The 12,692-nt window shown below is 42.7% G+C and overlaps 1 protein-coding gene across 5 annotated transcripts in view; it reads left to right on the forward strand.

Moving 5' to 3' along the window:
• Nucleotides 1–12,692, forward strand: part of LOC111865267 (potassium voltage-gated channel protein Shab) — a 341,635-nt gene that overhangs the window by 117,605 nt on the left and 211,338 nt on the right. The window contains exon 3 of one of the 5 annotated variants that reach the window (XM_033751801.1): nucleotides 6,673–6,728. The exons of the other annotated variants lie outside the window; for them this stretch is intronic. The gene's annotated coding sequence lies outside the window, so the exon portion shown is untranslated. The remainder of the gene's footprint in view (nucleotides 1–6,672; nucleotides 6,729–12,692) is intronic. 5 annotated transcript variants of the gene reach the window in all.

Below are 12,692 nucleotides of genomic sequence, written 5' to 3' on the forward strand. Positions count from 1 at the left end.
GAAACCCACCCCCTCTATACTGAATAACTGAACGCTGCATACGAAGCAAATCTATTCTTCATGAGGAAGAAACTTAACCCTACTATCGTCCACTTAGTTTCGTTATATTCAGACGAGACGCTCTGGACATTAATCTTGGCAATATTTTTGAATGGCCAGTCACAGTAACGCTGGGATCATGAGCTCGAATACCACTCAGGGTATGGATGTTTGGTAAGTGTATGTATTTATTCTGTGTTTAGGTAGCAGTCTTGCGACGGGCGCATATCACTTGTCCAAGGAGTCCTACCGAGTGTGAAAAAATGATTATGAAACTGAATAAAAGGTCAGGGTCCTGAATGGGCGGGAAGAATATGTTTGTGAATGACGCGGACACCGTATTGCATGCGACTGACAGTACTCACCTATCCTGTAATACAGCTTAATGGCTGTACACAGAAGGGTGGCATTATTTGTAGATTTGCATAAAGCGAAGTAGGAGGAGGCTTCATGACGAAAAGTGGGCGAAAAGGGGGCATCAGTGAAATATATTTATATAAGCATAAGAGAAATTGGAAGGTAATGGTGTGGTAGAGGAATTTGACTGAGACAGGACTGCGCACCATCTCCAGACTTATTCAACGCATTTATAGACGAAATGGAGAGAAAGCTGGATTGGAGGCCACCACTCATCCTCAAGCAATACTGAGGGAGCGGATGTCAGGATTTCTGCCTGCACAGCATCTGGCGGCAATCGCGGTAACTAGTGGAGGAGTTTTATACAACAGTTTTGGATAGAATGGAAGTTGAAGATAAATATACAGAAGATAAAATTACTAGTATTAATCAGAAACAGAGACTGAGATTAGAGGAAGTGGAGGCAACAAATAGCAATAAATTTTCAGTAAAATCTTGGATAATACAGGAAAATGAAAAGAAACAGTTATCAATTAGAGTGACATTAACACTGAAAAGCATAAGTGTATGCTGATAATCAGGGAAAGTGCGTCAGTTATGCTATGTAAGAGTAATGGGGGTACCATTTGTCATCAGTGAATGGTCCGTGTTTGAAGGAACTGTGGAGGACAAAACTAACTTAAATACAGCAGAGTTCTTCTTGGGAAGCTGTCAGTAGCTCAACTACTCAAGAATTTCCCAAACATAGCACACCGTGGTTAACCCATAGCGAGCAGAGAGAGTTACAGTACCGTGGGCGTTATCGAGCGTTGGAACATTCGGTACAGTCAGTTCTACTGACTGATGTTGCGATATATCATTGCAATGAAATCAGCCTAGTTGCAGCAAAGTGGTGCCAGAACTCGCACCAGCAATACCGTGCATCGCTTTCATCGAGAAGATGTCGAGAAGAGAGCCCTGTTGAACCGGTATCCAGCGCTATTTGAGGAAGGATTTTCGTGACCACCAACATCACCGGACTTATTTTATATGGAGGGGATGCTTCAGAATAATCCGCACACAATGTCGGAGCTGAAAGCTGACATCCAGTGAGCGATTCAAGCCATTTCTACAGATACTGTAACCGAGGTTGATTCAGAACAGTTGTTTTCTTCAGTTACATGAAGTTCGTAATCTGGGAGGAAATCACATTAACATGTTTTAGTGTAACAAACACGTTTCCCGAGTGTGTATAGCGATCTATGAAAGTCTCAAACAGTTGCGGTCAGTGGAAGAGAAGTTATAAAATATTCAGTGTGTCAGATTATAAAAGGAAATTCATATAATTAAAAACTGTTACACATACAGGACGACATTAAAGAACCCTCTTCTCAAGAACGACAAGGGGGCACACATTCGGCCCCCGTCAAACGAAATAATAAAAGGGATGACATGAACCAGCTTGGTTTACGAATTCCAATAGAATTTTATGAAACTAACTATAAATATTTTAATGTACTGGAACAGCCGCTGGAGATATAAAGACTTTACATTTTACACCCAATTGTATATTATTCATATTGTATGTATATATTTTAACTTTTAGAACATGTACTGTAATAGTGGCTTCTAACTGTATTGATGTAAAGGTGTCCCTCTGAAGACCGAAACGTGTAAGGGCGTGAAATAAGAAAATCTTAACCAGTCACACTAAACGGAACTATTTAACTTTTTCATAATATTAGTGTGACGGACCAGAATGAAACAAATTAAATTCGTATAATTCAAATTTTAATATATATAATTGCTTCATTTGTTATGTAGGAATAGCAATGTCAACTGCATATCTGAGCGTAGAACGAGGGAACCAAACTCCGGCTCCTCGGAACTCATAAAGCATTAATTTATTATTTCATTATAACGCAGTTATGTCCGCCTTAAGATAGAGGCTCCGTCCCATAAAAACACAATTTTTATTGAACTGACGTGTCGCTCGTAAACTTTATTGCAAGACAGTGGTTGGGGCTGCATTTTTTTGCGAAGTAATAAAAAAGAAATCAATTAAGTTTTACAACTGTTGTAGTTGAGGTTCTCACACCGGTGGTTACACTAAGTTCTATCTTCTGGGACATAACTACGTGAAATCCGTTGAAAATCAGCCTAAGCTATGAGGAACATATCGCTTCCATCCTTAGGGTTTAAGAATAAGAAAAGAGACCAGTGTGAAGCGTGTAGCAAGATATGCTACAGGATTCACGCTGATTATCATTTGTTGTATTCATCAACCATGAAGATGGAAGTAATATATTCCCCAGAAACCTTGTTCGAATTTCGACGGATGCCTCGGAGTTATGTCCCAGAACTAGAACTCTTCGAGCTTTAGAAAGAAAACATATTAAAATTTGATTATACTCATGAAATATTTCAGTCAAGCGTTCAACTTACATAATATTGAATATTCCGAAGCAAAAGATTGCCAAGCATATCCCATATGTTAACAGAGATATCGAAGATGAACGCTTTACTCTCGCAGGGAGTGTACTCAACTTTATAGAGAAAATAACTTAATTTTATCATATTCATAGATTTACCGAACATTGTATCAGTAACTTTCGTAAAGAACGCCATATTACATTAAATGCTATCATTTTATACATTTTATTAAGAATTTAATGCTTTGTAAGGAATGTTTATCAGTTCCGGACTAATTCGCTGCAGTCGCGAGACGCACCACGCAGCTGCTGCAGACCGACTTCCGCTGATAGTCTTGGACATCCGTTGCGGAACTTGTGCTTATTTACTTTGCCCTGTAAATCTGTACGGCGTCAGACAGTTCCAGAGCATTTGTTCTCTGGGCAGTTTCGGATTGGGTCGTAGTCCGAAAAGTATCGCATGGTTTGCCTCTGAGAATGAATGAAGAGGGTTTCCTCAGGCTTTCTTCGTCATCACCTTATTTTCTTCAGTCTGCATTGCTCTTCAGTGGTTAGTAATTCCTCATCCGGTTAAACGCCTTCCCAGAGTATTGCGGCCCAGGTTCAATCTCGGGTTATCGTATGAGATTCTTGGCGGGCTGTGTCAATGAGGCAGTTATTCTTCAAGTAATTCGGTTTCCCTTGCCAGTTCTCAATCCAAGGACTCCTCCATACTCGTATATGATCATCATTCGTACATAAAAGTGCCCATTATACCAAGTGATATCAGTTTTACCCGTTCCCACGCATTATAGAGATTAAAAGTCGTCATTGGTCAGTTTCTCAGTGGGAGAACTGCAGAAGATCTTTATCCATCTGGTCGAATATTGTGTCCATTGTAGGGCCGGAGAGTTTCGAAAGTTTTGGTGATATAGAAGGACTGCACAAACTTGTTGTAACACGGATCTGTATTTCCATTCCCTGCGCTGGAATATGTGGATATCTCTTCCAGCGTTTGGAACACGCGGTTCGTAAGCAGCTGCGTCTCCCCTGGTCTGTTTTCTGCAAGAGGGGAGTTGTTTCAGCGGAAGGCAGTTCACTGTCAGGGCACAACGCCTCGTGCGGTTGCAAGTGAGCCGCAGCACTGTACATGAGTAGAATTTTGAGGTTCGTGTGTTCTGTGTCACAGTGTCTCCTCAACAGCTACGTCTGCAAATTATTGGCGGACAGTTTGTTTCAAACATCCTTCGCCGTTGCCTTCCTGGAGGATTTGTAGACTCGATATCACGTAGCCGTCCAGCGCCCTTGCCTGTCAGCTACGTTGAACTGAGATTGGTTTTGCAGTATCCATCTTTATTAATGTACAACTCCTGTGTCGTCCTGTCCTTCGGCACATTAAATTCGGAAGTTATCAAAGGAGATTAATATTTTGGTGAGCATTTGTTTGCAGTGAAGCCGGGAACTAAGTCTGTATACCGACCATGCTACGGGGAAAGCGGCTGAGGATTGGGGGATCGACTCCCAATAACGGTCCACCCAACTTTCCATGCAGTGGGTACCGGAGGATGTTTTCCCGGGATTAAAGCGACAGGGCTTGAAGCTCACTACTCACTTCCATTTCGTACCTAGATTAAGAAAGGTGGAGCTATACATCCACTCCTCTATGTCCTTATGGCGTGGTGTTTACTTAGTTAAAAGCTCAGGGATAACTTTAGTTCTGTTCGTTTCCAGTAGAGTGCAGGAAAAAGCGAAGACATACTTCGAGCAGGAATTAATTTTATTTTCTGCTCGCGTCTTGTGGATCCAAGATTTAGCCGGGAAAGCAGGCAAACCCGCTGCTCTGCTCTTCCATCTTATATGTGGCGGGATCATATCTCTCCGCAAGGTCTGTAAGCTATCGAACTACACCGAGTCCAACCGCACAAGACAGTACTTTCCATAGTATCCGCCATGAGTGCCCGAGGTGTCGGATGGGGTCCCACTTGACATGAAATTAATACGTGCAAATATTATCGTAAATATGTCTCCATGTTTAAATATTGAGCGAAATATCAAGCATAGGAATTCAGCGCGGTATCTGCAGTGGAGTCAACTTCTGCCTACGCACTACCTGAACATCAGTGCCAATAAAGTTTGCCAAACCAGAAATAAGGAATTTGTAAAATGTGTTTCCTCTTTAATTACACGCTTACTTACTTACTTTCTTATGGAGCTGAGCCCTTCTCGAGGAGCCGCCAATTCTGCAGCTATTCAAGAATTTCCCAGCATTTTATGGAACACGAAGGTTCATTACCGTGTTCACAAGAGCCCTCCACCGGTCCCTATCCTGAGCTAGATCAATCCAATCCATACCATTCCATCCTATCTCTCAAAGATCCATTTTAATATTGTCCACCAACCTACGCCTTGGTCTTCCCAGCGGTCTCTTTCCATCTGGCTTTCCCACCAATATCCTATACGCATCCCTCGTCTCCCCCATTCATGCTACATGCCCTGCCCACCTCATCCTCCTTGACTTGATCATTCTAATTATATTTGGAGAAGAGTACAAGTTATGAAGCTCCTCATTATGCAGTTTTCTGCAGCCTCCTGTCACTTCATCTCTCTTCGGTCCAAATATTCTCCTCAACACCCGAACACCCTCAGGTCGTTTATCCAAGGAAACCGTCCAGGTCCGAGGCTTTGTGTTCATTTTCGTAACATAATTTTTATTGTGAGTTGTTAACCCCACGCCCAACCCCCAAGCTGGAGGGCCACCCCTTGTCGGCTGTCCGCGACTGCTTATTCAGTATATTCACAGCTTCCCTCAGAAACTGGAGGGCGACTCCTCCATCCGCAACCTGAGGACCCGCCATGCCGTGGTGACAAGGGACCCACTTAACATGAACATTACATTACATTACATTACAGACTATACAAGTAAGTTAGAAATATTTCTATTGCTTCTGTCACTTTTCGGTGACAAAATCTAACGGCTTATATGCTGAACTTGCTCCAGAGTGTACATCTTTTCATCAGTCTCTCGACAACATTACTTATTTAAATTATAAACTTTGTTTCGAGTTTTATTAATTTCATGCACCGTTAAAGTTTGAATGTCTCTCCGTGATGCTGCCACCTGTCAGCGTCATTCAGACTGTCGTTTTCTGCAGGAATTTGGTCGAAATGAACGCACTGAAGGTGGCCGGCTGCCAACAGGAACACATTCATGGCTACACATATTGTCGCGTGTTGGACGGGGTTTGGTTTTGTAATCGGATTTATTTGACACTTTAACACAACACGTGACTACACTTTACAAATCACTATCACACACAGACTAGTGTTCTCAATCACGGTCTTCACTGCGTTGCTAGGTCTTTTTGTAACAGCTACCGATGGCAGACTTTCCCCTTCTTCTGGGTTGCTGAATTATCCCCGGCCTCAGCTACCAGCTTCTCACAACTACAATTCTCAGTACCAGGAATCTTTCTGGAGGTAAAGGGTGACCGGCATGTAAGGGTGACAACCTCACCGACATCTTTGAGCCGATTTTCTAGGTAATATGGGAGTCTCGACGTCTCACAACCCTGTGGACCTCCACGGTCTCTTACAAGCATGGCTTTACCTTTTTACATTTTACACAAATTTGCAGTTAATTTCAGCCCCTAGCTTTCCTAAACGACTGAGGGGTATTCGGTCCGATCTAGTAAGCATAATACGGCAAGTGTTTTGTTTCGCGAACGCGGCCTCAAACGGCAGAGTCGGAGCAACCCATAACTCTCAAGTTCGCTTCACGACCGGGTTGCTTGTACTGTGTGATACGCTCAGCATGAGGCCTACATAATCCTTATTCTTCTGCGCATGCGGAAAATAAGTGCTTCAGTGTCTGTTTCTTCTGTTGCAGGTATGTTAATGCACCTTATTCCGTGGTCCACCAGTGTCGCCTGTCATCACATTTAAGTGAGTACGGACATGTTTTTGTTTGTCTGTTAAATACAAAGAATCCATATGAAGAAAGAATTTAACTTGAACATAAGCTAGTAACTTACTGCCTTCTGTGCCGAGATATGAGAAACTGTGCCTTACATATACCATAACGTTATGAAATGAAGATATACAACTTGTACCAGGAAGGAAGGTCAATATTCTAGGAGGTCACAATATACGAGGGTTGGAACTTTAATAGATGAACACTGCTGTAGACACGCCATGCAACGGAACCAAATAATGTCGCTTATACCACACGTTAGTTACATACCTACGTTACCTCAGAGCAAATAGACTCTCCATTCCCACATCACGCGCACGCGCAGTGACGAGAAGAACAGAGCCTCGTGTTAGCTGGCGGTCTAATGTAGTGTTGTCAGGAAGTTTTTGAAACATGAACAACGGAGTTGGATAAAGATTGAATGTGCCAGAGGCCGTACAGCACGACAGTGTCATCAAGGTCTTCAAGAGGCTTGCGGGGAATCTGCATTGCCTTACAGAACAGTGGCAAGGTGGGTAAAAGCCTTCAACGAGGGACGCCAAAATGTGGCAGACATGCGTCGGCCAGGACGTCCTAGTGTCAGTGAAGAAGTGTATGCTCTTTCCGCGTAACTGGAGAGTGATCGATGCCATTCGATTCGTGAGCTGGCCCAAGAGATAGGATTAGCGAATAAGACTGTGCTTCACATTCTGAAGGAACGCCTTGGCATGAGAAAAATTGCATCACCATGGGTTCCGCATGATTTAACGGAAATGCAGAAATGGCCACGATACGACGCTGCTCGTAACCACTTGGAGCGCTATGAGCGCGAAGAAGAGGCGTTCTTACGCCGTATCATTACGCTGGATGAGACATGGACCAAATCGTACGAGCCACAAATGAAACGCCAATCGAACCAATGGCGTCATTACGGGTCATCACGAAAATCAGAAGTTCGTCAGAACCCCAGTATGATGGTGTTATCCTAAGGGCTGGAACACACACAGCGACATCGGTCGTACGGAAAAATGTCGTACGACCTCCTTTTCACACTAGAGCCATCAAATACATTTCTTTGCTCTCCTGCTAAGACTACACTTTATATTCTACTACTTGATGCGACATGAACCGTACGGACGTCATACGATCGATGTCGCTGTGTGTGTTCCAGCCCTAACGCATACCGTTCCCCGATAGCAGACCGTCAATGCGCAGTATTACTGTTCATTTCTGGAACACAAACTGCAATCAGCTTTGAGAAAGAAGCGGCGACACTTTCTGCAGAACCCACCCATCATTATCATCTACATTACTTGAAGTTTACATAGAGAGCAGGCAGTATAGTCACAGGAAGAACTAACGGAGTCCGTCCGTCCTTAAATGGAGTATTAAATCAGCTTAGCATCTCTATGGCCGTATTTTGTTATCATGGGAACATAGCCGTGACGTCGCTTATTTCACTTCAGCAAAGGACTTAAAGTTTCATAATACTGTTATGTGTGGAAGGGACCATAGAAGGGGTTTGGATTGGTGAATCAATTTGTTGACCACTTACAAACACACTCGTAACTACAAGTAATTACAGCGCAATCTCTAATCTTCACCACTGTAAATAATGTCTTCTCCAGTATGCGTTGTCTTCAATAGTCATTTCTTGGTAACGGCTTCTAACAGTGGAAATTCTTCATCTCACTCCATTCCCTGCTTGCTACCGTCTCGCAACTGAACTCAACTGACTCTTTCCCGTTGTTTTTAACATCTCAGCACGGACCACTCAGGAACACCCCGTTTCCTTTTTGTATGCATAACCGTTGCAGCGGGAACGTGTTTACCCAGCCGTTGTCCAAAAATGGGTATTGTATAACCGCTCGTTCGCAATCGTTCCATGGCAACGGTTCTAGACCCTATGATATATTCTTGCTGGCAGAGAATAACGAAACGGGTCGATTTCATATGTTCTGCTTGGAGAATGGAAAATCTTGCTAACATCTTCTATAATTCGGAGCAACTGTATACACTGAATGGTGTCTAGTCAAGTTGAACAGTAAGTGAAATACTGTGATGTGTGCATGAAAACATGTAACTTGCTGTTGGTTTATGTCTGTTTCATGAGTCCTGCCATGGATCTAATTGAATGTGTCCAAAGGTATTTTGAAATATATTTGAAATGTAACGTTGAGATGGCCTTTCGTGCCGTGTTATTGAAGATCCTTCTTTTCTGGGATGTGATACTGTATAATCTACTAGAAGTATACAGACATTTCGAAGGAACGCAATTCTTCCGTCTTCTGGGTGGAAGAATGAGCCAATGAACAAAAAAAAAAAACAGCCAACAAGCAGAGCGAGCAGATCGATCCTGTTCGTTCCTCCGATGTGTCGGCAAAGTTCTACCAAGCTACACGGCGCAACATCCAAGAAGATCAAGCCATGAGAACCTCCTATCCAGAATGCTGTGATATTTCTGGGTTTTTTCATACAGTTAATTAGAGCCTGTTGTAAAATGTTAATCTAATGTGCAGGTAGTTGCAAACGTTAAATGAGCAATTTATCTTCAGTTTATTTTCGGGAGAAACCGAAAGTGTAGTTTCACTTAATGGTGTTTCCAAAATATAAGCAAGGCAATGCTTTTGGTATACTTTATTTTCACCAACTTTAAGAACAGTCAAATAAATATGTTGTTACATTAAGTTCATCTGAAGAGAAAGCCAGGCACAGAGTTGCCCCTTCACCAACTCTTCCTGACGTAAAGTACTCAGCTCTCATCATAATGATTACACATCGAAGAAGCATGCAGTACTTTTCACACTGTTGCACAGGGCCAGAGGTCCTTGTGAGGATGGGCTTCGTGATGCAGTGGAATTTTTGAAGATAACTCTCTTGCAGAATGGATACAGCGACCTGCAGATTCTCCTGTGAGGTTCGTTCCTCTCACCGACAAGTCGGATTAAGTCACTTTTTGCCTTACATCTTCAACGGAAATAATAGGTTTCTGTCCCGGCACAACTTCAAGTCAGTTGGCCTCGCGCCAAGGATGATCTCTGGTTTCCTTCGGCCGGTCAGTGACTGAGGACAGCGGGAACATCCTCTGTGAATGCCGTCACAGACACCTGTTTGATCGACACCAGGTTGAAGGAGCTCCATCGACCGGTATGTCTGGACGTATAACCTGTGGCGTAAAGCGGCAACAGCGTGGAACACTGCATCAACTTCCGTAATACCATCATGCTCTTCAGCACATTCAGATACGAGTATATAGGTTATATCACCACGGATGCAAGTGATATTGAGCTCCTTCCTAATAGTATGAGCAGGGATGATGACTTCAGGCCCAGTAAATAAGTCTCTTCCGTGAAATGCCACAGGAAGCCTCCCTCGTAAGTTTCTCGAGATGGGGGTTTCGCTCGCCCACACAGTCACCTCAGTGAAGCCGGAAACACTCATTTTTGAACAAAGTTTCTTTACTAAAGATTTCTGCAATATAACGCCATGTAGTCCTTTGGAAATCAACTGACGTTTCGGTGAAGCATCTCTCCTCCATGAATAACTGGTGTGAGAATCTTACATCCTGCTGTCCACACAGTCTGGTCCGTGGGCTTCCATGCAGACTCCGCTGTTTCCTTTTGTGCCGAAATTTTACACCGCCGAGGAGCGGCAGAGACGCTGCAGATTTGGATAATTGGCCTCCCTCAACTGGTTAGCGGAGCGGTGACGTTCTGGACCTGTGTTTTTGGGAGATTCTCGTTTCGAATCTCGGCCGGGACACATGCTGTCCTGTAGTATTCCTCTGACGCCTCACACAAATATCAGAATATTACTTAGAATAGGCAACGACCGTTTCCTCCTATTAATCTACATACTGAGTACATCATAAATGAAAAAAAAAATTATATCGATGCGTCTACTGAGGAATGTGGCATTAAACCTGGCATCTTATGGTACATCGAGGACATTCTTAAATTTACAGATGCAGCATCTCTTTACAAATTGGATAGTGCAGATGTCTCATTTTTTTTTATAAAATCTCGGTTATCAGTAACTTGTCGCATACGCCCTACATATTTATTTGAAGCCCATGAAAGTGTCCAGTGAACGGCAGTTCATAATTGTCTTCGATCAAAATATTTGTGGAGCGGACATATTTATGGAGGGAGGGATCACATTGTGAACTCTGCGTTTCCACGAGTGACGTCATGTACCCCCACTCCTATCATTACGCAACGCTCGGTAAACACCCCTCCACCAGGCTGTGACATCACGCAACAGGCGAGTCCGTGCAGCGACTGTTGCTAGGCAGTGCGTAGGTAGAAACACCCGAGAGCCATACCTGATATCTGTTGCCGAGCAGTGAGAGAGTTACTGGTATTCAGTATGAGTTAAAATGTAGCAGCCGCTGCAGAAAGTTGAAGTAATTGTGATACTGCCGATGGCAGGAATTGTGTAATTGTGAACTGTGTAAGTGTAAAAGGGAATGGGCAATAAATTCGCTAGATCCAAGACGGCGTGAAGTTATTTGTCGCGTCACATATACCCAACATGTGACAACTGGTGTTTCAGAAGTGGGATTGGATTTACACACGTGACCGACAGGATTCGAACCCAACATGTGACAGTTGGTGTTAGAAGTGTTACGGACTTAAATACGCCATAATTTCGTCGGAGCTCCTCGACTGAAGCGATTATTAAAGTGAAGACTGAAGTGTGTGATTAGGAGTGACACAGTGTGGATCGTGAAGTCGCCGAGAGCAGTGGAAGTAATTGTGTTACTGCAGATGGCAGTAATTTCGTAACTGTGAATTGCACGTATAAGTGTAAGAGCGAATGTGCAATAAATTCACTAGATCCAGAACGGCGTGAAGTTATTTGTCGCGTGACATATACCCACCATATGACAATATAATGAGCCAGTGGTTATAACAATGCAATTGACGGTCGGTTATCATGAATTAACCATCAGCCCAGCTTTTGATAATAGTTAATTATTTTGTGGCAAACTATTACACTGCTAAGGGGCATGGCTTCAACCGCTGTCATGGCAAATTTCAGGCAGTGTGCCAATACAAGAGTTCTAATTTATTGCTGACTTCATTTGTTCCCTCCAGACACGACAAGCAACAGAATATTCTACTCAATATTAAACGAATTGGCGTGTGCAGGAACATGAGCCGGCAGGGGAAATTATTGCTGTTCTGTATATTTACAGCAACAATTATGGGTTTTACTGAAGCGATATTTCTTTTTTGCCGAAAAATATATGAAGTTTAGAGGATAGTGACTTGTTATTACGTTTTTTATTGAAATTTCTAAAAGAAATGGTTCCAAAAATTTCTTGTAGATGAAGAGGTGTGCACAGGACATGTTGGTTAGCACTTTATGTACCATACCCTTTAACCTTAAATAACGCATCTTTTTGCCCAAACAGGAGTCCACACTCACCCTTGCTTGAAGATGCTATAGTCGGGTAAGAACCCAGTTGTGAAATGTTATTTAAACGAATTTCGCCTTAGAAAGAAATATCGAGAGCTTCCAAGAAGGATAATTGTTGCGAGGCCACGCAACTTGAAAGCCTGTTTAAAAAGCTGAATAAGTGACTGCTTGCAAATAAGTAATATTACATTGAATATTCGGGGGTTATGGAACGAACCCTGCAGCTCAGCTTAACCGAAAGCTAAAGACCAACATGACACCTGCAAAGACGGTGCAGACGAGTAAAAAATTAGAATGTAGGAACAAGCCATTTTGGATTTTTCATAAAGCTTCTGTAGTAAATCTGACTGTGAAAAATGATATGTAAATCGTGACGAAACCAGATCATCCGAGATGGCCCAGAAATAGAATTAAAAGCTTGCAAAAAAAAAAAAACATCTTTGGTGGCGTTTCTCAGTCTGATAAGGCGCACTTTTTAAATTCTAAAGTGAAAATATTTTTATCTAAAGTTTAGATTTCATCGGACTTATTCA

This window comes from Cryptotermes secundus, unplaced genomic scaffold, assembly GCF_002891405.2.
Source record: "Cryptotermes secundus unplaced genomic scaffold, Csec_1.0 scaffold806, whole genome shotgun sequence".
NCBI lineage: Eukaryota > Metazoa > Arthropoda > Insecta > Blattodea > Kalotermitidae > Cryptotermes > Cryptotermes secundus.